At 43.4% G+C, this 26397-nt stretch overlaps 1 protein-coding gene across 1 annotated transcript in view; it reads left to right on the top strand.

The window, feature by feature from the left end:
- MAP6 (microtubule associated protein 6) overlaps positions 1 to 26397 on the top strand; it is a 79190-nt gene that overhangs the window by 7059 nt on the left and 45734 nt on the right. The window lies entirely within an intron of this gene.

Here is a 26397-nt window from a genome sequence, read left to right as displayed (position 1 = left end):
GGTCTTTGTTGCTGCACGGGCTTTCTCTAGTTGCTGAGAGCGGGGGCTACACTTCATTGGGGTGCGTGGGCTTCTCATTGTGGTGGCTTCTCTTGTTACAGAGCACGGGCTCTAGTTCAGCAGTTGTGGCTCGCAGGCTCTAGAGCACAGGCTCACTACCTCTTTGTAGTGTTGATTTGCATTTCCTGCACGGCCTTTGTTGCTCCGCAGCATGTGGGATCTTCCCGGACTAGGGCTTGAACTCGTGTCCCCTGCATTGGCAGGCAGATTCTTAACCATTGCACCACCAGGGAAGTCCCTCCATATAGTTTTGATAATAGCCTTCTTTGTCTTGAGACATGGGAATGCTTCTTAAGTTTCATCATTAAGAATGAGGATTGCTCTGTGTCATTATAATATAGCGTCATATCAGGTTAAGAAACTTGTCTTTATACTAGTTTGTTAGGGGTTTCTAAAGATGTGGATTGGTATTGAATTTTTTTTTGAATTCCATTTTATTTACTTTTTATACAGCAGGTTCTTATTAGTTGGTATTGAATTTTATTAAATGATTTTTTTGACATCAACTGAGAAAGTCTTATGCTTTTTATTTTTAATCTGCTAATAGATTTTTCTGATACTGAACCATCTTTCCATTCCTAGGATAAATCTTACTTAAAAATATAGTTTATGGTGCTGAATTCTTTTGCTACTTTTTATTTGAAATGTTTGCATATCTATTCATAAGTGAAATTAGTCTAAAATTTTTTCCTTTTTTATATCAGTCGGGTACAGTATTGGAATCATGGTTATGTCTATAAAGTTAGATAGTTAGATTTTGCTCTTTTTCAGTTATTTGGAACAATTCTTATAACAAGTACTCCTCCTCAAATATCTGATAAGAGTCTCCTGTAAAGCTCTCTATACCTGGTGTCTTTTTCATGAAGAGACTAGTTTTTAACTACCAGTTTGATGTCTTTAATAGTTATTCATTTATTCAGCTTTTGTATTTCTTCTTGAGCCAATTTTAGTAATTTACATTTTTCTAGGAAATGTTATAATTTTTTTTTAATTTTTAAATTTATTGACGTAAGAGTCACCATAGCACTATCTTGTGGATTTTAAAATCATCTCTACTTATCTGCAGTTACATCCCCTTTCATACTTAATATTAATTGGTACCTTGTCTCTTTTTTTCATAATTGTCTTATTGAGGTTTGCTTAGTCTTTTCAAAGAATCAAATTTTGGTTTTGTCGATCATCTCCCTTTTCAGTAAGTTTTGCTCTTATTTTTACTATTCCTTTACCTTTTATGCTCTGAGAGGTAGGCATAGGTCATGTTAGGAACAGTTTTATATCCCTGGCTGAGGAGTTTGGATTTTTTTTTTTTTAAAGAAATGAGTCACTGAAGGAATCTAGGTAGAGGAACTACATGATAGTTTAATATGATTTAAATTTTATTAATGTCCCACTGACCGGTGACCAGGGGAGGTTAGAGAAAGGGTGGCCTTTCAGTAACGAGCCTACTGGAATAATCCAGGGACAACGATAAAGCCTGAACTGAGGCTGTGGGACTGGAGATTTATAACATAGTACATACAGTTACTGAAAAACAGATCGTAATGACCAGTTGAGATGCAAGGAAGAGGGTAAATCCAGGATAACTCTTTTCTGGTTTGGGTAATTAACTGGTAGTGGTCCTAGTCATTGGAACAGAGGGATGGGATAGGGAGGGTGGGAGGGAGGCTCAAGAGGGAGGGGGTATGGGGATATATATATACATATAGCTGATTCACTTTGTCGTACAGCAGAAACTAACACAACGTTGTAAAGCAATTATACTCCAATAAAGATATTATTAAAAAAAAGCAACAGACTTTTATTTAGAATTCTATGATGAATGTAGAGGAGAAGAAAGTCAGGAGTGGAAGTTGAGCTTAATTTTAGTATCTAGAATTTGAGTTGTCTATGAGATATCTGACAAGAAATTTCAAGGGGCAGCTGAGTAAATGGATCTGAAGTATAGAGAGAGATCCGGGCTGTGATTTGAAACATCCTGTGGATATTATTATTATTTTATTTTTATTTTTTTTAAGAAGATGTTGGGGATAGGAGTTTATTAATTAATTTATTTATTTTTGCTGTGTTGGGTCTTCGTTTCTGCGTGAGGGCTTTCTCTAGTTGTGGCAAGCGGGAGCCACTCTTCATCGCGGTGCACGGGCCTCTCACTATCGCGGCCTCTCTTGTTGCGGAGCACAGGCTCCAGACGCGCAGGCTCAGTAGTTGTGGCTCATGGTCCTAGTTTCTCCGCGGCATGTGGGATCCGCCCAGACCAGGGCTCGAACCCGTGTCCCCTGCATAAGCAGGCAGATTCTCAACCACTGCGCCACCAGGGAAGCCCTATGGATATTATTAAAGCCATGGGAGGAGGTGAAATCATCCCTAGAGAGGAAGTGGAGAAAATTAGCCATCAGAGAGTGGAGCCCTGAGGGATACATGTATTTGGGGTACTGACAGCAGAAGGGATAACCATGAAAAAGACAAAAGAGTGATCGGAAGGGAGGGAAGAAAAGCAGGAGAGAGACTAATCATGGAAACCACATTGGGCACCTAACTCAGCAAAGCCTTATGCTGCCCTGGAAATTTTTACTGAGGAATTACTGTGTGCAAAGCATTTTTCTAGATCATTGGTTGACCTTGAGCAGTTAGATATAATGTTACTGAAACTAACCCACAAAGAGGAGAGGAGATAAGATACGCACAATTAATCCTTGGTTGCTGTCCTAGAAAAAAATGGCATCTAATGCATCTATGAACTTTCAAAAAAAGTCAAGCCAGTGATAGTTCTAAATCTATAATCACAAAGAATCACTGTGTCCAGGATATAAAACTAAAAGAATCCAACCATGTCCACTGGGATTAAGAGCCATCTCTGTAATCAATGCAGCTTTGGCTTTTCAAATTAGGTCAGTTGTAGACATCTAGACAGGTGAGCTTCTAATTCTCCGCCAAATGAAGAAAACTGCAAATGGACCGTGACCAGCAAACTAAAAATTCTCTCGATGTTCACTAAAGATGCTAGTTTTCACCGTTAGAAACAATAGTAGTACTTAATCAAGTGCCTCCTATATGCCTGGCAGGCTGCTAGAAACTTTAGACGCATTTTCGCCTGTAATCTTTATAGTAGCTCTGAAGAAGTGGTACTGTTACTTCCCTGTTAGAGCTGAGGACCCCCAAGGCCTCTTGTCTGTCTTTAGGTTTTAAAACTGTTGAAGGCACAGACTTTGTCTAACACTAATCTCTCTCTACACAGGGCACTTCCTCCACGTCATACTAACATGTATTGTCTCAAACCATTTTCAATCCACTGAATATTGATTAGTGTCTGCTCTATATCTGGCTAATTCCTAGGAAGACAAAGTAGTCCTTGCTCTTGGAAGACTTATGTTTATTAGGGAGAGACAGGTGAGCTGAAAAGTTATAGGTTTCCTAACAAAAAGTCTATGCAGGGTTTGGTGGGGCGCAGAGGAGAGAGAGGCTAAGTCTACTTGATTTGAGGGTTATCAGGGAAAGGGTTCAGTAGAGAAGGGACTGGTAGGCTGAATCTTCAAAGATGAATGGGCATTACATGGGGAAGGGCTCAGTCTGAGTAAAAGTACAGAAGAGAAATTGTCAGCAGTTCTGTGCAGGTAAAACGTAGAGGTCTCATTGGATGAGGCTAGAATGGCGAGAGGTGGACCAGGTAGGTAGGCTGGGCCAGCTCCTTCATCCTATAAGCAAATGAAGAAGGAGGATTAGGTTTTGGTTTTTAGCAAAGGTGACTTTGGCAGCAGTGGGAAGGGTGGATTGGAGGGGATTAGACTGGGAGCATGGAATCCAGAAAGGAAGCTGTGGTCTAGGTGAGAGATGATGAAGACCTCCAGCCACGAAAGGATGTAAACAAGCACTGATGGTACAGAATAACATAAGGCTAATTGAAAGTCGGCAGAAAGGGAGAGGGAAGAGTCTAGATGTTTCCTTTAGATGCTTTGGATGTCTGGGGAAACAGTCATTCACTGAGCTAGATAGCAGAGTTTTGGATAAGTTGAATTTGAGGTGTCTTTAGAAAGACTACATGGAGGTGTTCAATAGAAAATGAAAATAGAAACCCACACTGCTGGTAAAGGGTGTAAATTGCTACAGTCACCTCATACAACTCTTCAGCATTATCTATTCAAGTTAAACATATGTTTACTCTATGACCCAGCAATTGCACTCTTGAGTATATACCTAGCAAAAATGAGTGCAGAAGCCTTGTACAAGAACGTGTAGCAGCTTTGTTAATAATAGCTAGAAAGTAAAATCAACCCAAATGTCCATCCACAATAGGAGAAATACACTGTGGTATATTCATACAGTGGACTGTCTCCTGGTAGGGTGTGGTAGACAGAATCATGGTGCCCTTCCCCCACTCCAGAATGTCCACATCCTAATTCCTGGAACCTGTGAATATGTTATGTTACAAAGCAAAAGGGACTTTGCAGATGTCATTAAGTTGAGGCTCTTGAGGTGGGATGAGTATCCTGGATTATCCAGATGGGCCCATTGTAATCGCAGGGACCCTTATAAGTGAAAGAGGCAGTGTCACAGTGATGCAGTGTAATAAAGACTTGGCCAGCCATTGTTGGCTTTGAAGATGGAAGTGTGACATGCACCAAGGAATGCACCAGCTTCTAAGAAGCTGGAAAAGACAAGGAAATGGATTCTTCCCAGAGCCTTCAGAAGGAACACTTTGCTTCTGCTGACACCATGATTCTAGCCAGTGAGACCCATTTCTGACTCTTAACTACAGAACTATAAGGGAATACATTCATGTGGTTTTAAGCCATTCAGTTTGTGGTAATTTGTTAGAGCAGCTATAGCAAACGAATACACAGGGTTTCTCAATCTCGGCACTACTGACATTTTGGACCAGATAATTCTTTGTTGTGAGGAGCTGTCTTGTGCACTGTAGGGTGTTTGGCATCATCCCTGGCCTCTTTCCAAGCCTTGCCAATAGCGTTCCCCACATTATCCCCCTCCAAGTTGTGACAATCAAAAATCTTTCCAGACATCGCCAAAAGCCCTCTGGGTGTGCCAAAATTGCCACTGGTTGAGATCCACTGTTACATAGCAGAAAAAGAAAGTTACTGAAATACTCACTAATATGGATAGATCTTACAGACATAATGATGAGTGAATGAAACCAGATATAAGTGTACTTACCGAATGATTCCATTTATATGAAATTTCAAAAACAGGCAAAGGTAAGTGATGGTGATGGATGTCAGAATAGTGATGATCTCTGGGGGTGGTGTCGGGGGGGTGTAATTGACCAAGATGTTGGAAATGTTCTATCTCTTGATCTGGATGGTGGTCATGTGGGTCTATACATACGGACAATTAAGATTTATGGGCTTTATTCTGTTTGTTATAACTCCACAAAAAATAAGAAACAAATTACAAACTAAGTAAACGGAGATATAAGTTTGATGCTCAGGAGAAAAGGCAGAACAGAAAAGAAATATCTGGATATTGAGTTGTCAGTGAGGATCAAACCCGTAGGAGTCCGGGAGGGTGGGAAGAAAGAGAGTGAGAAGAATAACATGCTGCGGCCACAGCCCAGCCTCCCCAACATATCAGGGATGAGCAGAAGAAGAGTCAGGCGAGGAAGGAGCATGTGTGTCTGTGTTGTTCCCATCCGAGAGCGAGAGCATAGGCCCGCCAGAGTCCCACAAAAGCTATCCACACATGTATAACATAATAGTAGTCTTCTCCATCCTCCCTATCCCGGCATAGTCCATTGTCAGTGTGTGTTTCTCTTCAAACTGAATGAAGAGGCTTTGCAGGAACAAGCCTGATGGAACCTCTTTCGGTAGGAAAATAGGACCCAAGCCCCAAACCACAAAAGCCACCATAAGTGCCTCCACTGTGCTGTTGCTTGTGGTCACTGTCTACTTTGTGCAATGACTTCAAAAAGCTGGCCCATGTTGTGGCACATCCTAGAGTGCCTTTTTGCAATCTTCTTGGCCCCTAAGAATTGTTCTCTATTAAACTGTGATAATGGGCGAAAGATAGACAATGGCAGAAAGCAGAAGAGCAGAACGTTAGAACAGAGACATAAGTGAGCTTCAGCCTCATTTGCTGAGTGCACAATGCCAATTGCTTTAACATATTTTTTTATTTAGACTTTATCTCTTTTAAGGTAAACATCTCTCTCTTTAAAGATGAAGAATAGAGTCAGGGAGGTCTGGGGACTGAGGTCACACAACCAGTCGGTGACTGGGCTGGCTCAGGAACCTGGTTCTCCTCATTCCGGCCTCCAGCTGTGTCTCACTCGTGGGCTCAAGCCGACCCCTGCCATGTCCCCGCAGTTCAACATGCCATTCCTGGGAGGGCTGCTACCTGCCCCCCAACTCCCACTCTCCTAAGCCCACGCCATCCTCCTTCACCACCTGGTTCTGCATGGGGAGAGGGGTGGATGGTTTCACTATTCCTTGTCTGAACTCTCCATGGATCCCCTTCCCTTCCAGGGCAAGGCCTTGGCGGCTCAGCCTGTGGTCAAGGCTTTCCGGGATCTGACCTACCTGGTGCATCCAGCATTTTTTCCCACTGCTCCCTTCACAACACCTGATGCTTTTTCCTGCAGATTCTCAGTTCTGGTTGTACCTTAAAACCTCAGGGTCCCCAGTGGGTGATCTAGCCAAATCACAGGCTGAGCTGAGCCATGACAAGCTCCACACGTCACCATGGCTGGATTTTGCTCACAATTTTCCCTCCTGCCCACCTTCCATCTTCTTTCTAAATCCTTCCTATGCTTCGGGGCTTTTAGTCCATTGTGAAAGAGGCTTATGCTATAAAAGCAGGGAATTAGGTTGGATTTATTTGATCATAATAGCATAATAATAATGTAGTGGGCTTAATATCATTTTTATTTCAAGTTCAGTGCATCATCTTAGGAGCATGCAACGGCTGGGGCTGTGGGCTATGAGGATTCAAGGTGCAGAGCACACGGTCCCCCATACAGGGGCTTGCTGTCTTGTGGCGGAGGTAACATGGATGCAAGTATCATAAGTACCAGGCAGGGCCTAGTGAGGTTTAATCAGGGCCAGAGTTCTCAAGGGCCACAACAAGGGCTGGTTAATCCTGTTGGAAGATTCATGGAAGAGACGGTTGTATGAGTCCTGGGCAGTGTCCTGGTGGCCAGTAAAGGATTTGGTAACCACTAAAACTGGGTTTGAATCATCTCTCTCTAACTAAAAATCTGTGTGACCTTGAGAAAGCCTTCATATTTCTCATCAATAAAAGGAGATAATTACAGTAGTGAGTTCATAGAGTCATGATGAAGGTGGAGGGAGCTAATGCTTTTAGGAGTGCATGCCCATCAGTAAGTGCTGCCCACTTTTGTTATCACTGAGAGAACAGAACAGAGTGGGTTACCAATAAAAGTCTTTCATTGATTCATTCATTTAACATCTGCCACATCTTGTATCAGGCACTCTGCTAGAACCTGGGGATTTAGAAATGAATTACATAGTACCTGTCCTAAAAGAGTTCCTGGTCTAGTGAGAGAAACTATAGTTTCTAGTGAGAGAAACATATTAAGTTTCCATAGTTCCTAGTGAGAGAAACATATTAAGAAAATTCTAGTAATGGTAGCAAGTACAATAATAGAAATATGCACAAGGTATTGAGGGGATATAGAGGAAAGGGGGGTCTGATTCATTCTGAATCAGGGACCACTTCCTGAGGAGTTGTTGACCTGTGCAGTGTGTCAAAAGCATGGAGTTAGTTCCACTGGGAAGGCAAAGATTAGGAACTATATATTCCTTCCTAGAGGTTTTTACCAATAAGATAAGAATGAAGAAGGCCTTTTAAGAATACAATACTTGGGCTTCCCTGGTGGCGCAGTGGTTGAGAGTCCGCCTGCCGATGCAGGGGACATGGGTTCGTGCCCCGGTCCGGGAAGATCCCACGTGCCGTGGAGCGGCTGGGCCCGTGAGCCATGGCCGCTGAGCCTGCGCGTCCGGAGCCTCTCCTGCGTACCGCAAAAAACAAAACAAAAAAACAAAAAAAAGAATACAATACTTAATAGTAATTCCAGCCCCTCCCAGATATCTAGCTTTATTTGGAGCTTTGCGTTCAAATCCTGCTTACCATTTATTAACTGTATGTCTTTGGTCAAGTTGCTTAACCTCTCTTCTCTGATTTTGTTTCCTGGTTGACAATGACACCTACCTTGCAAGGTTGTTGAAAGACTTAACATTTCGTTAAGTCTGTGACTCTTTTCTTTTTTTTTGCTGTACGCGGGCCTCTCACTGCTGTGGCCTCTCCCGTTGCGGAGCACAGGCTCCGGATGCGCAGGCTCAGCGGCCATGGCTCATGGGCCCAGCCACTCCGTGGCATGTGGGATCTTCCCGGACTGGGGCACGAACCCGTGTCCCCTGCATCGGCAGGCGGACTCTCAACCACTGCGCCACCAGGGAAGCCCAAGTCTGTGACTCTCTTACCTGTAATATTTACCACTGCACCCCAAGCACCAAGCTTAGTGCATGGTCTTTAGGAGATGCTTAGTAGGTTTTAATTGAACAACTGAATGAATGATATATGTGCAGTACTTAGCATAATGCTTAGCCCATAGTGAGTGCTCAGTAAACAACAACTATGCTCATCATCCATCTCCCCAGTGGGTTCGAGCACCACTTGGCTAATATAAAGAGGTAATTTTGCCCTTCTGTGTGCACACATTCTGTATTTCTGGGAACAGAACCATGAACTGCTCAGATAAAAGATTTTCTGTGAGTGTTGTTAGTCTGACTTGAAGGATCAGGGAAGACCTCAGAGAGGAGGGTATCATCTGAGCTGTACTTTGAAGGATCAGCCGATTTCAGTAGACAAAACTATCAGTGGGCAGGGAGGTGGCACACTGCCGGCAGAAGGGATAGCTGGAGCATGTGGAACTAGATGTGCATTTGGGGACCACAGCTATTCAGATATGGCAAATGTTCCCAGCGTGAGGAATGATACGGCAGGAGGCAAGTCTGAAAAGGTCTAGACCAGTGATCGGAAAATTTTCTGTAAAGGGATAGATAGTAAATATCTTAGGCTTTACTGGACCTTATATAACTAGAAAGAAAAAGTTTCCCCAAAATTTTTATTGATGAAATTCAAAATATAATAATAATAATAGAAAATAATCTTTTGCAATATGGGTCTACTAATGAGAAGAATGGATTTTTTTTTTAAAAAGATGTTGGGGGTAGGAGTTTATTAATTAATTAATTTATTTTTGCTGTGTTGGGTCTTCATTTCTGTGCAAGGGCTTTCTCTAGTTGTGGCAAGCGGGGGCCACTCTTCATCGCGGTGCGCGGGCCTCTCACTATCGCGGCCTCTCTTGTTGTGGAGCACAGGCTCCAGACGCGCAGGCTCAGTAGTTGTGGCTCACGGTCCTAGTTGCTCCGCGGCATGTGGGATCCTCCCAGACCAGGGCTCGAACCCGTGTCCCCTGCATTAGCAGGCAGATTCTCAACCACTGTGCCACCAGGGAAGCCCCGAAGAATGGATTTTTTAGGGGAATAACATTTGCTGAAATCGGGTTCAAAATTAGTGATCTTTTTCATCATATTGATTGCAAACATTTATCTACAAAAACCGTTCTTAGCTCCTGGCTGAACAAAAGCAGGTTGAGGACCAAATTTGGTCCATGGACCATAGTTTGCCAATCTCTGATCTATATCACTGAGGACGGAATATTGTGCTACCAAGGTTCAGACTCTGTATTTAAGTAGCCAATCACCTCCTGAACAGAGTGCCTGAGAATACTTGGTTTGACCATGCCTTGTTAAGCACATCATTTATTCTCCCCAAGTGACATAGTCACTCTCTTGCTTCCTTACCACTGAAAAGCAACAGGGCACTGATGTACGTGTGAGAGTCTCTTTGTCTTTATGTATAATGGGTAACCAACCCATCTCTCATAGCAACCAAGGATACAAGGTACAGGAGTCTCCATTGTGAAATATTATTAGTCTCTGGCTGCTATGACCATCTGTTTGGGGTTTCCCCAGGTGCTGAAACAGGCTTTAAAAGAAATAGACAAGGAAATAGTGGTATTAAAAGTTGTAGAGGGACGTAATCCACTTGCCTAGGACTCAGCATCCAAGAAAAGTATGGAAGAGAGCTCTGCCGTGGGAGTTTTGTTCTGACTCCTCGAAGAAGCGCCTGATCCAGCATTCCTCCAGAGCTGGCCAAAGGCTGGCTATGAAATGGAGAGAGGCTTGGTGATTCTAGCTACTAAGAATCTAATCTAACACCATTCTCTGGGGAGCCTTTTTAGCACATCCTGATAGTCCTAATTCAAACAACATTTGTGAGAAGGTGATACTTTATGAGTGCTACCTTAATCTCTACCTAGACGGAGGAATTTTGGTAGAGAGTATTACTTTGTGAATGAATGGATTCTATTCAATTCATTCATTCAGTTTAATTCAATTCCTATTTGTTGAGTACTTCCTATGTATAAGACACTGAGCTCAGCTCTGGGGATATGACTGTGAGGTCCACAGTTTGAGACATCCTGATTTACTCTGTGTCTGTTCCTACTTTAATAGCAGGGAGATACATGAGGAGGAGGAAGATGGTGATGATGATGATGGAAAAGGAGGAAAAGGCAGAAGATCTTGCACTGGCAGAAGCATGAGTGCTTTTAACCAGAAGGGTGTTTAGGGCTGGGGGCAATAGAAGAGGGAAGAGTTCTGAAGAAATTGTGAGGAATGTAAGGGAAATTAATAATCACTGATAGATGAAGGGATAAAGAAGATGAGGCACATATATACAATGGAATATTACTCAGCCATAAAAAGAAACGAAATTGAGTTATTTGTAGTGAGGTGGATGGACCTAGAGTCTGTCATACAGAGTGAAGTAAGTCAGAAAAAGAAAAACAAATACCATATGCTAACACATATATATGGAATCTTAAAAAAAAAAATGGTTCTGAAGAACCTAGGGACAGGACAGGAATAAAGACACAGACGTAGAGAATGGACTTGAGGACACCGGGAGGGGGGAGGGTAAGCTGCGACGAAGTGAGAGAGTGGCATGGACATATATACACTACCAAATGTAAAATCGATAGCTAGTGGGAAGCAGCTGCATAGCACAGGGAGATCAGCTCGGTGCTTTGTGACCACCTAGAGGGGTGGGATAGGGAGGGTGGGAGGGAGACACAAGAGGGAGGGGATATGGAGATATATGTATAGGTATAGCTGATTCACTTTGTTATACAGCAGAAACTAACACAACATTGTAAAGCAATTATACTCCAATAAAGATGTTAAAAAAAAAATAATAATCACTGATACTGATCTGGTAGCCATGGTGCAGTGGATCAACCAAATGTCTTGGCATCAGATAAACCTCAGTTCAAATCCCAGCCTTTCCATTTACTATTTATGCAAACTTGATGAAGTTATTTCAAGTCTCTGAGCTTCAATTTCCTCCTCCAGAAAATGGGCAGTATTATATGTCACAGGTTGTGTGGATGTGAACATGTTTTGTAAACCATTAGGTCCTGCAGTTTTAAATATTTATACTCAGAAATGAGCATGGAATCTAAATGCACAGCACTTTAGAGGCCAGGAGAGCAATCACTTCAGGATCAGGCTCTTCACTTAAGTTCCTGGATTACCGCTATGAGCAAGACAGACGCGGTTCATCATGGGTGAGCAGTACAACAACAGATATGGTGTTAAGCATGCATTCTGATAACTAGTATTAAACACAGCTGTGAGGAATTTTAGGCAAGGAAAGCACAAGGTGCTAACAGAGCACTTAATGAGAGTTGACAGGCCTAACCTAAACCAGGAGTTGGAGCTGTCATCCGAGGAAGTAGCATTTGAGCCGAGCCCTGAAGGATGAAGATGAGCCTTGACGTCTGCCTTCCCGTGTGACCCTGAACAAGCCTCTCCTCTGGCTTCATTTTCCTCGCCTGTCTCTAGAAGCCTGGCCCAGTCCCCTCTCAAGTCCTTCCCAGTGCTAAAGGACCAGACTCAAAGACCCCCAGTGCGTGGTACCAGAGAGCCCTTGTCATTGGCTTGCAGTAGACAACACAGGGTAGAGGAGGGAGCACGACCGTGACTGGAAAATCCAATGACCTTGAAGAGGGAGCTTGTGGCTAAGGATTTGGTTTCATCCATTTGATACTGCTCTTATTCCCTGCTAAATAGCTGATGCTATCTTGTCTGAGAAATCTTCAAAGCACTTTCTCTTTTCTTTCTTTTTTAGAACTTTAAAAAATACTCTACAAAGAATAGTATAACACCCATATTGCTACTACCCAGAATTTTTAAAATTATTATATCTACTTCCTGTCTTTTTTGTGTTAAAACATTTTTTCTTCCATAGTAAAAGTCTTTTTGCCCACCTGGCCAAAAGACCCATTCTGTTCCTCCCTCTGCTCCCCAGGAGGTCACCACTTTTGGTGTACACACCTCTTTATCCATAAACTATGTAAGGCATTGCTGTATGTGTGTGTGTGTTTACTTAAATGACCTCCAACGCTATGTATCATTTTGTGACTTTGTTTTTTTCATGCAACATTATATATCTTGAAAAAATACAAACGTGCATATGTAAACATCCACTCATATAGTTCCTTCTTTTTTTTTTTTTGCGGTACGCGGGCCTCTCACTGCTGTGGCCTCTCCCGTTGCGGAGCACAGGCTCCGGACACGCAGGCGCAGCAGCCATGGCTCACGGGCCCAGCCGCTCCACGGCACGTGGGATCCTCCCAGACCGGGGCACAAACCCGCGTCCCCTGCATCGGCAGGCGGACTCAGCCACTGCGCCACCAGGGAAGCCCAGTTCCTTCTTTTTAATGGCTGTATAATCTACCAGCATATGAATATATTACATATTTACATATTATTACTTATCTTATATTTAGGTTTTCCTAATTTTTAACTATCACAAATAATATTGCAATGAATTTTCTTATGTCTCTCTGTGAATATATTTATGAGTTAAACATGAAACTGTTGAATCTTGGGTTGTACACATTTTACTAGATATTAGAAAATTACTGGGTTCATTTATACTTCAATGAATAGTGTATAAAAATACCCCTTTTTCTTCTAATGTCAGAATTTAAAATTTTTGCAATTTCATAGTGTGGAAATGGTATATTGTTTATTTCATATTTCCCTAATTTTCAGTGAAATTAAGAAGCTTTTCATGTGTTTATTGGCCATGTGCCTTCCTCTTCTGTGGACTGAATATTCATACCCTATGGCTGTTGTCCTGTTAAGAGGTTGTCTTTTCTTTTAATTGATCTACATTGATTCTGATTATTAATCCTTTTTCCTGTGTCTTGTCTTTTACCTTTATTTACAGAGTGTCTTGTCACACAGAAATTTTTCATTTTAATGTATTCAGTGTATTTAGTCCTTGCCTTTATGGTTTATGTTTTTATTCCTAATTGAAAAAATACTTCACTATCCCAAAGAGAGAGACACATTCTTTTATATTTTCTCCTGATAATTTCAAGGTTTATTTTCACACATTGAGGGTTGTAATACACCTGGAATTAGTTTTTCTGTATAGTGTGAGATAGGGATATGTTTCACATTCTTCTGTGTAGAAGGCCAGTGATCCAAATCCACTTGTTTGAAGGGTCATTTTCCTCCCGATTTAAAAAGTTCCCTCTGTTTCATAGCAAGTTCCCTCACTGGTGTGGATCTGCTGTGGGCTCTTTATTTTGTTCAATGACCTACATTTCTGTTCCTCACAAACACCGCACTTACTATTATAGCCTTGCAATGTGTTTTGATTTTTAACAGGGAAGTCTCCGTCTGGTTGTTTTTTGTTTTTTTTTTAGAATTGTCTTCATCTTTCTTAGGCATTTACCCTTTCATAATTATTTTGGACTCAGTTTTCAGCCACCACAAATGTTACTGTTGAGATTTTGATTGGACTTGGGTTAAAGTTATAGATTAATCTGAAAATTGATCTTGAATAATACTGAGTACTTCTATGTGTAAACAAGATTCTGCAGATGCAGAACCTAGGCATACGGAGGGCAGACTGGACTGCACCATTTCATCTAAAGGACTTGAGCGTCCTCAGATGTTGGTATTCATGGAGGTCCTGGAACCAATCCCCTGCGGATACCGAGGGATAACTATACGTCATTACATTTTCACAGGTTTTCTTTTATATACTTCAAAAAGGTCCTTTTCTCTTTGTTTTTCCTAGATGTTTTCTAGATTTTGTTGCTGTAGTGAATAAGATTGTTTTCCCATTATGTTTTCTAATTGGTTGTTGGTGATGCATAGGAACAATTTGATTGCTGTATACTTACCTTGTGCCTATAAACTTGCTGTATTCTCCCATTAATTCTAATATTTTCTCTTCTGATTGTCTTAGATTTTCTATTTGCCATGATTTCCTTTGCTCCTGCTTTGATCTATTCCTGCCTTTTATTGAATTGATTAAAATTTTCTGTATTTCCTTCTGTGTAGTAGTTATACATTCTATTTCTGTTTTTTATTGTTGTTGGATAGTTTTTGGGTGGCTATCCTTATTTTTTCAATCTGTATATCTCAGTTTCCAGTTAGTCAAACTTTATACCTCTGATCACCACCCCCCAGCCTGCATGTTCTTGTCTTATATTTTAGCTCATCTTTGCTTTATAAGACATTTCATATAGAAATAATCAATAATACATTTTAAAATTTTTATTTATTTATTTTTGGCTGCGTTGGGTCTTTGTTGCTACGCACGGGCTTTCTCTAGTTGCAGCGAGTGGGTACTACTCTTCGTTGTGGTGCACGGGCTTCTCATTGCAGTGGCTTCTCTTGTTGCAGAGCACAGGCTCTAAGTGCATGGGCTTCAGTAGTTGTGGCTTGTGGGCTCTAGAGCGCAGGTTCAGTAGTTGTGGTGCACAGGCTTAGTTGCTCCATGGCATGTGGGATCTTCCCGGACCAGGGCTCGAACCCGTGTCCCCTGCGTTGGCAGGTGGATTCTTAACCACTGCGCCACCAGGGAAGCCCTAATCATACATTTTTATATTCAATTCTTATTTAGACTTGCCTTAATATTCAGCAATATTTTGCTCACCATTGTTTCTTTAAATTTATTTTATTTTATTATTTTTTTTAATTTTTGGCTGTGTTGGGTCTCCGCTGCTGCGCACGGACCCCCTCCAACTGCGGCGAGCAGAGGCCACTCGTGGTCGCAGTGCGTGGGCTTCTCATTGTGGTGGCCCCTCCCTTCGCGGAGCATGGGCTCCAGGCATGTGGGCTTCAGCAGCTGCGGCACACAGGCTCAGCAGCTGTGGCTCATGGACTCCAGAGCGAAGCTCCATAGTTGTGGCACACAGGCTCAGTTGCTCAGTGGCATGTGGGATCCTCCCGGACCAAGGCTCGAACCCGTGTCCCCTGCATTGGCAGGCGGAGTCCCAACCGCTGCGCCACCAGGGAAGCCCTCACCATTGTTTCTTGACTATCAGTCTTGCCTTCTGGAGTATGTCCTTTGTCTGAAATATCTTTATCTCACTTCATGCTTTAGTGATAGCTGAGTGAAGAATCTAGGTAGACAAGCGTTTTCTCTAGCTCTTTGAAGACTTCATTCCACTGTCTGCTGGGCTCTGTCATTACCTGTGAGGAGTATGCCATAACTCTAACAGTCATTCGTTTCTGTGTGATCTTTCTTCCTTGTTTTTATTTAAATGTTGTTCTCTTTGTCTTTGCTGTTCTACCCTTTACTATAATGCATCTAGGCATGGATTTATTTTTATGCTTGAGACTCACTGTTTTCCTGAGATTGAAGATGCATTACTTCTTCAGTTCCATGAATTTCTCAGGCTGTATCTCTGAATAATGCCTCTCTCCTTTTTCTCTGTTCTCTCGCCTAGAACTTACATACACTGTTTCTTCTCATATATCCTCCTTGTCTTTGAAAGTCCTTCTTATTTTCATATGTCTTATCTCTTTGTGCTTAATCCTGGATAATTTTCTGAATTTGTCACTAATTTTCACATATATGATTTTACTTCATCCACTGAGTTTTTCATTTCTGTGGTATTTCATTCTAGAAGTTCTATTTCATTTTTTCAAATATGCTGTTCTTTTTTTCATAGTGCCCTATTGTCTCATTATGATTTCTTTTTCTTTGTGTCTTTAAACATTTATTAAATAGTCTCTTTCAGGTCATGATGTTATTTCAAGCTCTTAGGACACTAATCATCATGGCAAACCCTTTCCTCATATGGTTTTAAAGTTTTTATTGTGGGTTGTAAAAGTGGCCTCCTAGAGCAATTATGCACAATTAGGGACTCCACACCCATGCTGAGCAGATCGATTAGTTGTGACAGACTTCCTCACCCCTGCCGTCACCCCCACCTAGACCCTTAGCAGAAAGGGGCTTCCTTGTTACTTCTCTAGGCCAGCAACTCCCTTACACAGCAGGAGTGCCTCTGTGGCCCTGCTTCATGCTGGAGTTTCAGTTTCCACTCCCCAGACTCCAGAGGCCTGGTCTCCTCCCACTGCCTTACCATTAGAGCTGATACTGGGGTCCAAGGGTTCCCCTCGGCCGTAGTGGTGTCACTTCTCAGGCTTACTGCTCTGATGTGGGGATGCCTTTGTTTTTGGCATCTGAGGTTTCCCATTTATTTCTTTTGAGCTCATCTCTGAATGTAAAAAAGATTTTTATTATATTTTATTATAATTTATCCAGCATTTCTATGTGTTTTAAGCGGGGGGGAGAACTTAGCATACTCAACCAAATTTCCATTCTTGGATGATCATATTATCTGCAATTAATGACAGTATTTCCTCTGTCTTCACAGTCTTTCTCCCTCTTATATATTCAGTTTTATCTTATATCACCGTCTAAGAACACCAGTACACCATTGCAAAGCTTCTCCATAGACTAGTATAGAGGCCAAAGAAGTATAATATAGTGGTTAATTTTGGTATCTAGCAAGTCTGGATTGAATTCAAGCTCTGTGACTTAATACCTCTGGTTTTGTGCAGGTTGCTAACTTATTTAAACCTAGTTTTCTCATTTATAAAATGGGATAATAATGGTATTTACCTTGAAGAATTATTTTTAGAATTAAACTAGTTACTATATGTAAACCACTTGGATTAGTACCTGACACATAATACAAGTATCGTAAATATTAACTATATAGAAATCATAGTAAAAGTTTAGCATACATTATAGCTAGTCTTCCCAAATCTGTTGTAGAGGTTCGTTATCTGAGACTCAGAGAGGTTGAATACCTTTCCCAGTGTCTCATAGCTAATAATGGGAAGCATACTTTACACCCCAGAGCAGGTCTCCTGAAGCTGTATCTTCCCCTCCCTAGATTATCCTGCCCCCATTGGAGTAGTGGTTTGTACAGTTGCAAAATCAGGCCCTGGGCAGAGTACTTGCTAGGCCATCTGTGGGAAACTGGCTGACAAGGGTCCTGGTACCTTGCTCAGCACTTCCAGAGCAAACAGGGAGAAAAGCTCAGGGCCAGGCAGGATTCTTGAGAGGAACCTCAAAGAAAGAAATAAGCTTGTAGCCATGCGCCTCTAAGAGTAAGAATTCCTGTTTTCCAGTGTGTTGAAAACGTAAACTATAATATATAGAATCAGAAGCTACCTAGGAGAGGAGCTGCTTTGCAAATCATCCGTCCATCCATCCATCCATCCATCCATCCACTCATTTCTGGATGCCTAAAGCCGGGTGACCTGGGTTCTAATCCTGGCTCTGCTCCTTAACCTTGGACATGCTTTTTGACCTCACTAGACCTCACATTCTTCATCTATAAAATGAGAATAATCATAACAGCACCTACCTCATGGGGTGGGGATTAAATGAGTTAAAGCACTTAGAGAAGCACCTGGCACATAACATATGCAGGAAATGTCGGGTTTTATTATTATTACTTGGTTCTGCATACAGTCAGAGGCCTACTCTGAGCTCCATCTCTAGGACCGCCAGGAGGGACGTGTGAGACGTGTGGGAATTGCTGCAGGTGCACAGAATTGGCTGGTTCTATCACGTGTGGGTTTCAAGAAAGATTTGGTAGATGAAGTCAGATTTGCCTTCAGCACCTACCAATGTCCTCCTTTGTGCCAAGAACCTTATTAATCAGCGGGTTTGTGAAGATAGAAAGTTCGAGGTCCCTGCTGTCAAGGAGTCTTCATTCTGGGTGAAGAAACAAATATGTAAATCAGGGATTTTATAGACTGTGGGCTCATAAGTATTAAAAAAATGCAAGGTTGGGCTGCTGTAAGAAACCAAAGCAGGGGCATCTGCAGTGTTGTGCTGGAAAATGGTTAACAACCAGGTCCCCAAGGGAAAAAAATACATTCTGTATTATTGACATAAAGGATGTGAACACACTTGACAAATAATAATAAAATACACAATATTTTTATTGAGAACTCCAAGCACCTATAACTTCAGTATGATTTTATATTTCTTAGCAAAAATTCACCATCAGTTTTTACAATTCCACCACCAACAAATAGGTCACAGACCAGGCATCACTATCTGACTTTACAAAGAAGGCACTAATGTTACTGACACACGAGTGTAGGTCTGACAAACGTTGGTTGCTACTTAAGGAGGAGGTGAAAGGGAAGCAATGAAGATGCAAAGACACGTCAGAACTTCACTCAGTAGTCACTGCTGTGAGCGTCTTTGCTCAGATAATAGTTTTGAATACTGGAAAAATATTTCCTCAACTTTTTGTGCTGTTCACGATGGAACAGCCACAGATATAGCACACTTTTAAGTTTAATCTGCTTCATCAACATTTACCCTATCACTTCCTTAAGTCTGGACCGTCAGCAAAACAAGAAAGCTAGTGCTGATTTGTAACATTTGCTGATTTCCATGGTGTCCACATCCCACCACATCCCACCACGGCTAATTTCAGGCTGCCCACCTGACATCACCCGCTACAGGGTGGGCAGGAGCATACCGGTATGTAGCCTTTCCATCCAGTGCATACAGTCGATCTAAATCATCCCCAGAGCATAGATAACAGTAAAATGTGGTAAAATAATTAGAAAGTTGTGCGTTTTGAGCATTTGTTACCTTTATTTTTAATATAATTTATTTAATCATATGTTGATATAATTACATTTCTATAATGGCTGTGCTTAACAGCTAGCTCAGAAAATCTAGCAGTTGGCTCCCTCCAGATAGTATGAGCTGGCTGCAGCACATCACTGACATCTGAAATAGACGTGGAAATCAGAGAAAGCTTCTGAAGGACTGGTGTGTGAGCAGGGTTCTGAGGGTTGAATAGAAGTCTGCTGGGTAGAGGGAGGCATCTCAGGCAGAGGGAACAGAATGAGGGAAGCTCATTCCCAGGCTTCTGAGGAACAGGGTGGGAAGTAAGAGAAAACCAGAGAAGAAAGGCAGAGGTAATTCATGAAGGGTCTTGTGGACCCCTTATCCCCAGAATTCTAGGGAAGCATTGAAGAATATTAAACAAGAGAGTGAGTGATTGGATTTGCATTCTCAGGAGACCTGTCTGGGAGCTGTGTGGTGAGAGGTTTGGTGTGCCATGATGCTGTGGTGCAGTCAGCAAGGTGCCAGGTAATGGAGGTCACGTGGTAAGGGAAGTGAACCCCAAACAGCATGTACAAAGGCTTGAGGCGTGAGAAACCAAGCACAGGAAATGGGATAGTATGGGAGGCCTGGGCATAGACTTCCTGCTGGGGAATAGCAGGGATGTGACTGGAAACCTGGGCACTGTTGGCACAGTGCCAAGGACTCTCATGCCAGTGGATGTGTTGGATGTAGTCCTGCTCTTGGTCTGCCCTGGCAGGAAGTGGGGTCGGTGTTCTGCACTCTCTCTCTGAACCATACTACTGAATAATTGCTAAGTCCAATGGTTTACCTAATTGGGCTGTTGGCAGGTAAGTGCTGCATGCACCAGCCTCTGGAAGACTGACCATTTCGTTTCTTACTACTCAAAGTGTGTTCCAACGATTTGCAGCGTCAGCCTCACCTGGAAGCTAATCAGAAATGCAGAAATTCAGGGACCACCTTGGACATCCTGAGTCAGACTGCATTTTAACACACCCCATGGGTACTCTAAAGTCTGAGCATCCCTGGGTTAGGGCAGGCTTTCTCTCAAGTGGTCCAGACCACCTGCGTTGGAATCACTTGGGCCCCCTCCCAGACTCCTGGTCCTACGCCTGACCTTCTGAATCTGAATTTCTAAGTTTGGGCCCAGGAACCTGAAATTTCAGTAGGTTTCTGAGATTATTCTTAGGCACGTCAACAGTCACGTTAATCCCCAAAAGACTTGGTCCAAACAGTCATGTTGGAATTGGGTCAGAAAAACTGAACTGCTTAAACTGTTTTGGTAAATTATTTCTTTTGCTTCGTGTGCAAAGCACTTCGTAGGTCAATGACTGGCAGATGGTTGGTGCTCGATAAATGTTAGCATTGTTGTTGTAGTATTTGTGATACTTAAAACATCATGAGTTCCCTGTCAAGGCCAGAACCAAGCAGGATCTAGGGAAAGACGTGTGTGTGTGTATATGTGTGTGTGACCGTGTGCAGTGCGTTGGGAGGGGGGTAACAGAAGGATGCAGGGTGCTGGGTAACTCCCATGTCCCCCAGTCTGTGCCCCACCCAGAGCCGGCGACCATCTGCTCTGAGCAGCTGCCTGTCTGGGAGTTGAGGGTATCCATGGGAACCAGTTTGGAGGTTGCCAGGACGGCTCCAGGGCCATCAGCCAGAGGGAAGAATGGAAATCAAGTGGAACTGAAAGTGACAGACTCATGTGTGTTCAATAGAGTGGGAAGCCGTCAGCTGTGAGAGCAAGGGTGAGGCATGAGCAAAGCCAGCCCAGCATCTGGCCCCGGAAGGAAACCTCCAGACAGCACTGTGACTTGCGCCCAGGAGGATCTCTTGAGGCAATTTGAATGTTAGCATTTCTCTCCCTCTCTCTTCCTCCCTCCCTCCTTCCTTCTCTCCCTCCCTCCTTTAATAGGAAATTTAGGGTTTTTTTAAAAAGTACAACTTAGTAGAAAAGTAAAACATGAATTTTTTTTTTTTTTTTTTTTTTTTTAGCGGCACTTGGGCCTCTCACTGTTGTGGCCTCTCCCGTTGCGGAGCACAGGCTCCGGACGTTCAGGCTCAGCGGCCGTGGCTCACGGGCCCAGCCACTCCGCGGCATGTGGGATCTTCCCAGACCGGGGCACGAACCCGTGTCCCCTGCATCGGCAGGCGGACTTTCAACCACCGTGCCACCAGGGAAGCCCAAAACATGAAATTTTTAATTGCCTCAAATCCCACCACTCATAATCGGGTGCTTTAATTTTGGTGTTAGTTTGCCTTTTTCTCTATGCATATTTTTGTAAGGTTGAAATCATGCATTTTCAGTTCTGTATTCTGCTTTCTTAAAGGTTCTTTTGAGTCAGGCATTTAGCTTCAAGAGGAAAAAACAAAACAAAACATGGGATGTGTAGTGAGATGCCCCCCTGCATTCGCATTGCAGATCTGCCGGGTTGAAAATGAATGGCTGAGGCCAAAAGGACAAATTGATGCAAAATGGATATTCCTAAGTGATTTCTATTGTGCCATCTGAGCCAGTGGTGCCCATTTTAGTAGTTTCACCAGTTTTTGAATTGGGCATTTCTTGTGTGTTTAAGCAACTTTGATAAAACTTGTGCATAAAGAAAAGCAACTTCCAAAGGGAGAAGAGAATGGAGATTGTTTTGCTGAGATATTTTTGAAAAGAGCATTGAGATTTAAATGCTGTATGGAACATAGAATGTGGCATAGTGGGTAAGAACTGTGTATCTGGATCATTTCTCCTGAATTTCCCGATACAACCAAGCCCAATCATTCCTGTTACCCCAGGAGCACTTACACCACATGGCGGGTGCTGTGTCCTCAAGTGACCAGTCATATTTGAGGGAAAGTGACATCACCAACTGAAATATGCAAACTGCTGGTGAGACCAAGATGCCATTTGAAAGAGTGTTTCTCAGACTGATTCGTTGTTGACACCAGCTCTTTTCTCATGGGTTCACTCAGTTCTGTATGACCTTGAGCAAGACCTCCACAGGGGTGATAGCAGCCACCATGAGAGCTGTAATAAGGGCTATCGGTGATGAGTGAGGAGAGTGTGATCAAATAAGGGCTAATAAGGGCTACCTTAGTATCCTCAAATTTTCCTGAAGCATTAAACTCCTTATTTACATCATTTAAATGACTGCACACTATTCCATCACGTGGGCATAGTACCTTCTATTTAACCATTCTTCTATTACCGCCTATTTCACCTGCTTTCACTTTTTTACCATTGTTAATTCAAAACATCATGATGGACGTCATTTTCCCTGCTGCACCTCTTCTATCCCTCCCTCCCTCCCTTCCTTCGTACTTTCCTTCCTTCCTTTCTTCTTTCTTTCAGAAGAACTACATTTCAAGGCCTTAATTTTTATCCACTGGCAGCTTGGTGACTGGAAGTAGTTTTAAATGTAATTTGTCTGAACTGCCATTTTACAGATGTGGCAGCTGAGGCTGACATCTGGTTTTGTGATTCGCCCAGTGACACACACAGATGGGCTCAGAATAGGGAATCAAATCTAAGTCTTTTTGGACTCCTGGTCCAGTGCTCTCTTTTCTCTCACCAAGCAACCTGCAGCTCCATCTTTTTATTTTGCTTGCTCATATATTTCTCATCCCATTGCACAGAAGTACTCCCAACTTAGCCCACTGGAGACTCTATAAAATAGCTGAGTTTATTTTATTGGATATGTTTCTGCCCTTTTAAATATTTCTGTCCTTTTACATGTTTATTAATGAGTAAAAACTGACTGTTTTCATGGCAAACTAGAAAGCAGGAAATGTGTCTTTTTCAACTCCGTGTCAGTAAATACTGTCCTTGCATGATTGAAGGGAGCCTGTGATAATGTTACCAAACTAGGTTTATTTTCCCCTACGCTCAGCAAGCCAAAACACTGAGACATCAAGGTTTGCTGCAAAGAGAGGGTTTATTCACAAGGCAGCAAAACGAAGAGATGGGAGAAAAGTCTCAGATCTGCCTCCCCAAAGGCAAGGGGCTCAGGGTATTTATGGGGTAAAGAATAGTGAAGCAGGGCGGTCTGAGGCTTGGGGAGCAGGGGAAAGGTGATTGGGAAAAGGTGCGACAACTGTCTTCTGCGCAGGCGAAACTAAGCTTCAGCCCTCGGCACATTCAAAAGGTTACTGAGTGGAGGGTGGACATTCACGCATGCTCAGTTGAATGGTCAGTGGTCCTATCCAGCTTTAATCAGCTCAGCTCGAAAAAGACACAGGTGACTCCAAGTTCCTGGAAAACAACTCAGGCAAACATCTTATTGTTTAGGCTAAGTGCTGCTTGGAGGAATTCCCTGCTGGTGCAGTGGTTAAGAATCCACCTGCCCATGCAGGGAACACGGGTTTGAGCCCTGGTCCGGGAAGATCCCACATGTTGCGGAGCAACTAAGCCTATGCGCCACAACTACTGAGCCTGTGCTCTAGAGCCCGCCAGCCACAACTACTGAGCCCGAGTGCCACAACTACTGAAGCCCATGTGCCTGGAGCCCGTGCTCCGCAACAGAGAAGCCACCACCGCGATGAGAAGCTCGTGCAGTGCAACGAACCATAACCCCTGCTCGCCACAGCTAGAGAAAGCCTGTGCGCAGCAACGAGACCCAACGCAGCCATAAATAAACAAATAATAAATAAATAAAATGACCTTGATTAGTGAAGGCAGATGAAATGGATTTGACCCACAATTTCAATAACCCAACCATCATGTGACCATATGTTGTTCACTTGTACACTCCTGCTTGAGAGAAACAATGTAAGTTTGGGAGTAGCTTCAAATTTTACTTCAAATTCTAACCCCCAAAATGAACAAAGTCACTGAAGCTTCATTTAAGCTTCTCGATTAAATTTTAGAAACAATTCAACAAATATATTTTGAACACCCGTAGTGAACAAGACACTGAGTTAGTCTAATAGCTGTTCGGAGAGAGCCAGAATTTGTCCTCAAGTTGCTTCTAGTTTACTATGGGACACTGCTAGAAAATGTAGGCTTTATTGTTATTCAGGTGTGATAAGCCAACACATCAGCAGAGGATGGCTACTGAAAAGACAGTTTGTTGTCAGAGGAGGGGCAGACCACACATGCACTGCAGGGCCACGTGGGGAGGCACGGGGGCTGGCCAGGAGGCAGAAGGAGTGAGGGAAAGCTTGGGCAGGAGCCTTTGTTGTGGAGCCTTTCTTGTGGGTTTCACAAGAAGGAACGGGTGAGGCAGAGTAAGCAGGCTGAGCAGGGTCAGGATTGGATAGTTTCAGTAATTCCAGTGGCTCTGGGGCACAGAGGTGATCCATGGTTATCTGGTGCCTTGGCCCTGCGGTAGTTAGGGCAGGAGGGTAGTGGCCCGGGAATGAGAGCCCAGTAAAGGAGGTGGGGGGGGTGAGCACTGGATTGGGGGGGGTTGCATGTGAAAGGCCTGTCTGCTCTCTAGGAACAGCTAGCCTTGGGGTGGAGGTGGGAACAGTCTCCCCAGGGTCAGCAAGTCCCCAGATACCAAAACACCAGAATAAAAAGACATGCTTAATGCAGAGACAGGGCAGGTGCCTATTCTAGCATTGTATTGTACAAGGAGGAAAGCTATAAGTAATAAAAACAGAAGCACACTTGGGGTGTTAAGAGGAAAAGATTATTTCAAGAATACTTGTTCTGACAAAGGCTAATGGAAGAAATGGCTTTTCAGCAGGGCGGGGTGAGGGGAGAGAATCCCAGCTCTGCATTCATTGGCCAGTTGCCCACCCTGGGCAAATCACTTAAACCCTCTGACCGAAGTTTATTCTGTTTAAATCTTGTGTATATCTGTGTATATTCTGTTTATATCAAAGTTGTATAGAACAAATGAATACCTCAGTTGTTTCTCTCCCTGTGACCTGTATCAGAACTGCATGGTGGGCTTCCCTGGTGGCGCAGTGGTTAAGAATCCACCTGCCAACACAGGGGACACGGGTTCGAGCCCTGGTCTGAGAAGATCCCACATGCCGTGGAGCAACTAAGCCCGTGTGCCACAACTACGGAGCCTGCGCCCTAGAGCCCGCGAGCCACAACTACTGAAGCCTGTGCGCCTAGAGCCCGTGCTCTGCAACAAGAGAAGCCACCGCAATGAGAAGCCCGCGCACGGCAACGAAGAGTAGCCCCCGCTCGCCGCAACTAGAGAAAGCCCACACGCAGCAGCAAAGACCCAACACAGCCAAAAAATTAAAAAATTTAAAAAAATTTTAAAAAAGAAAGAACTGCATGGAGGGTCTATTTAAAATGCAGCTTCCTGGGGCTCAGAATCAGACTATGAGGATGGGGCCCAGGAGTCTGCATGTTAAAAAGCCCCTCATTCCCACCCTAGCTGATCCTCAGGAACACTGAAGTCGGACACCAGCCTAGGGAAAACAAGCTAGGTGCATTCTAGAATCTAAAGAGTAAAACACTATACCTATGTAAAGAAATCTTAGGTACTTATTCCAACCATTACCTTCGCTGTGCTTCAGTATCTTCTACATGTCAGCTCTTAAACAAGAATTATGTTTGGGTTGCCTGCCTCATGTAGCATCTGCTGAGCTAGGTGTTAAACACAGGACGACAGAGACACAGCCCCGGCTCTGCCTCCTCTGCCCTGGCTGTCTGAGGCTGGCTGCTGGGGAAGGCTGGTACTACAGATGCTCCGATGGCCTCAGGAGGGAACACAGCCAGGGCACCAAGTCCCCTCAGAAGGCCAGCAGGCTCCACGCCCAGCTTGGCCTCCAGTGTGGCTGTGTGATCTTTCGAATTCCATGTTTATCCCCGGTCTTTCTATTTTTAGCTCAGATTTTTTAAAAAAATATGAACTGACAGACTAACTGAAAGTGATAGGGGCACTTTCAAGGGAAAACACGTGGGTAAGAATTATGAATAATGCCGAGTCCTCTGGCCTTGCCTAACCGGGGTCTCAGCAGATGGTGCTGTGGCCACCGGTGCTGACTGGGGAGGTCGAGAGGAAGGCTTAGTCAGCCGCGCTAGTTTGGCCTTGGGGTCGCTGTGTTGATCCTCCCAGAAGACCTCCAAGGTGCACTTCCCACTGTGTCTCTAGTACAAAGAGGCTCCGGCGGATTCAGGTGCTTGCGCAGGATTCATGGAAGGGAGGGGTGGAGGGGATTCCAGGCAGCTGTTCGATTACAGAGGCCCCTTGCTTTCCCAGCCAGGCTGCCTCAAGAAGATACCGGAACCCCGGGGGGCTGGGGTTAAGAGGCATGCTTGTAACTAATTACTTTATAAAACCCTGGTGATGTAGCTCTCATTTTATGAACTGAAAAACTTTCAGTTACTGCCTTTCACAGAAA

Source organism: Aethalodelphis obliquidens, unplaced genomic scaffold (assembly GCF_003676395.1).
Source record: "Aethalodelphis obliquidens isolate GAN/ISIS:26980383/991018 unplaced genomic scaffold, ASM367639v1 scaffold50, whole genome shotgun sequence".
NCBI classification, from domain to species: Eukaryota; Metazoa; Chordata; class Mammalia; order Artiodactyla; family Delphinidae; genus Aethalodelphis; species Aethalodelphis obliquidens.
Note: the sequence above shows the minus strand (reverse complement) of the source record. Positions and strands in the feature narration are given on the sequence as shown.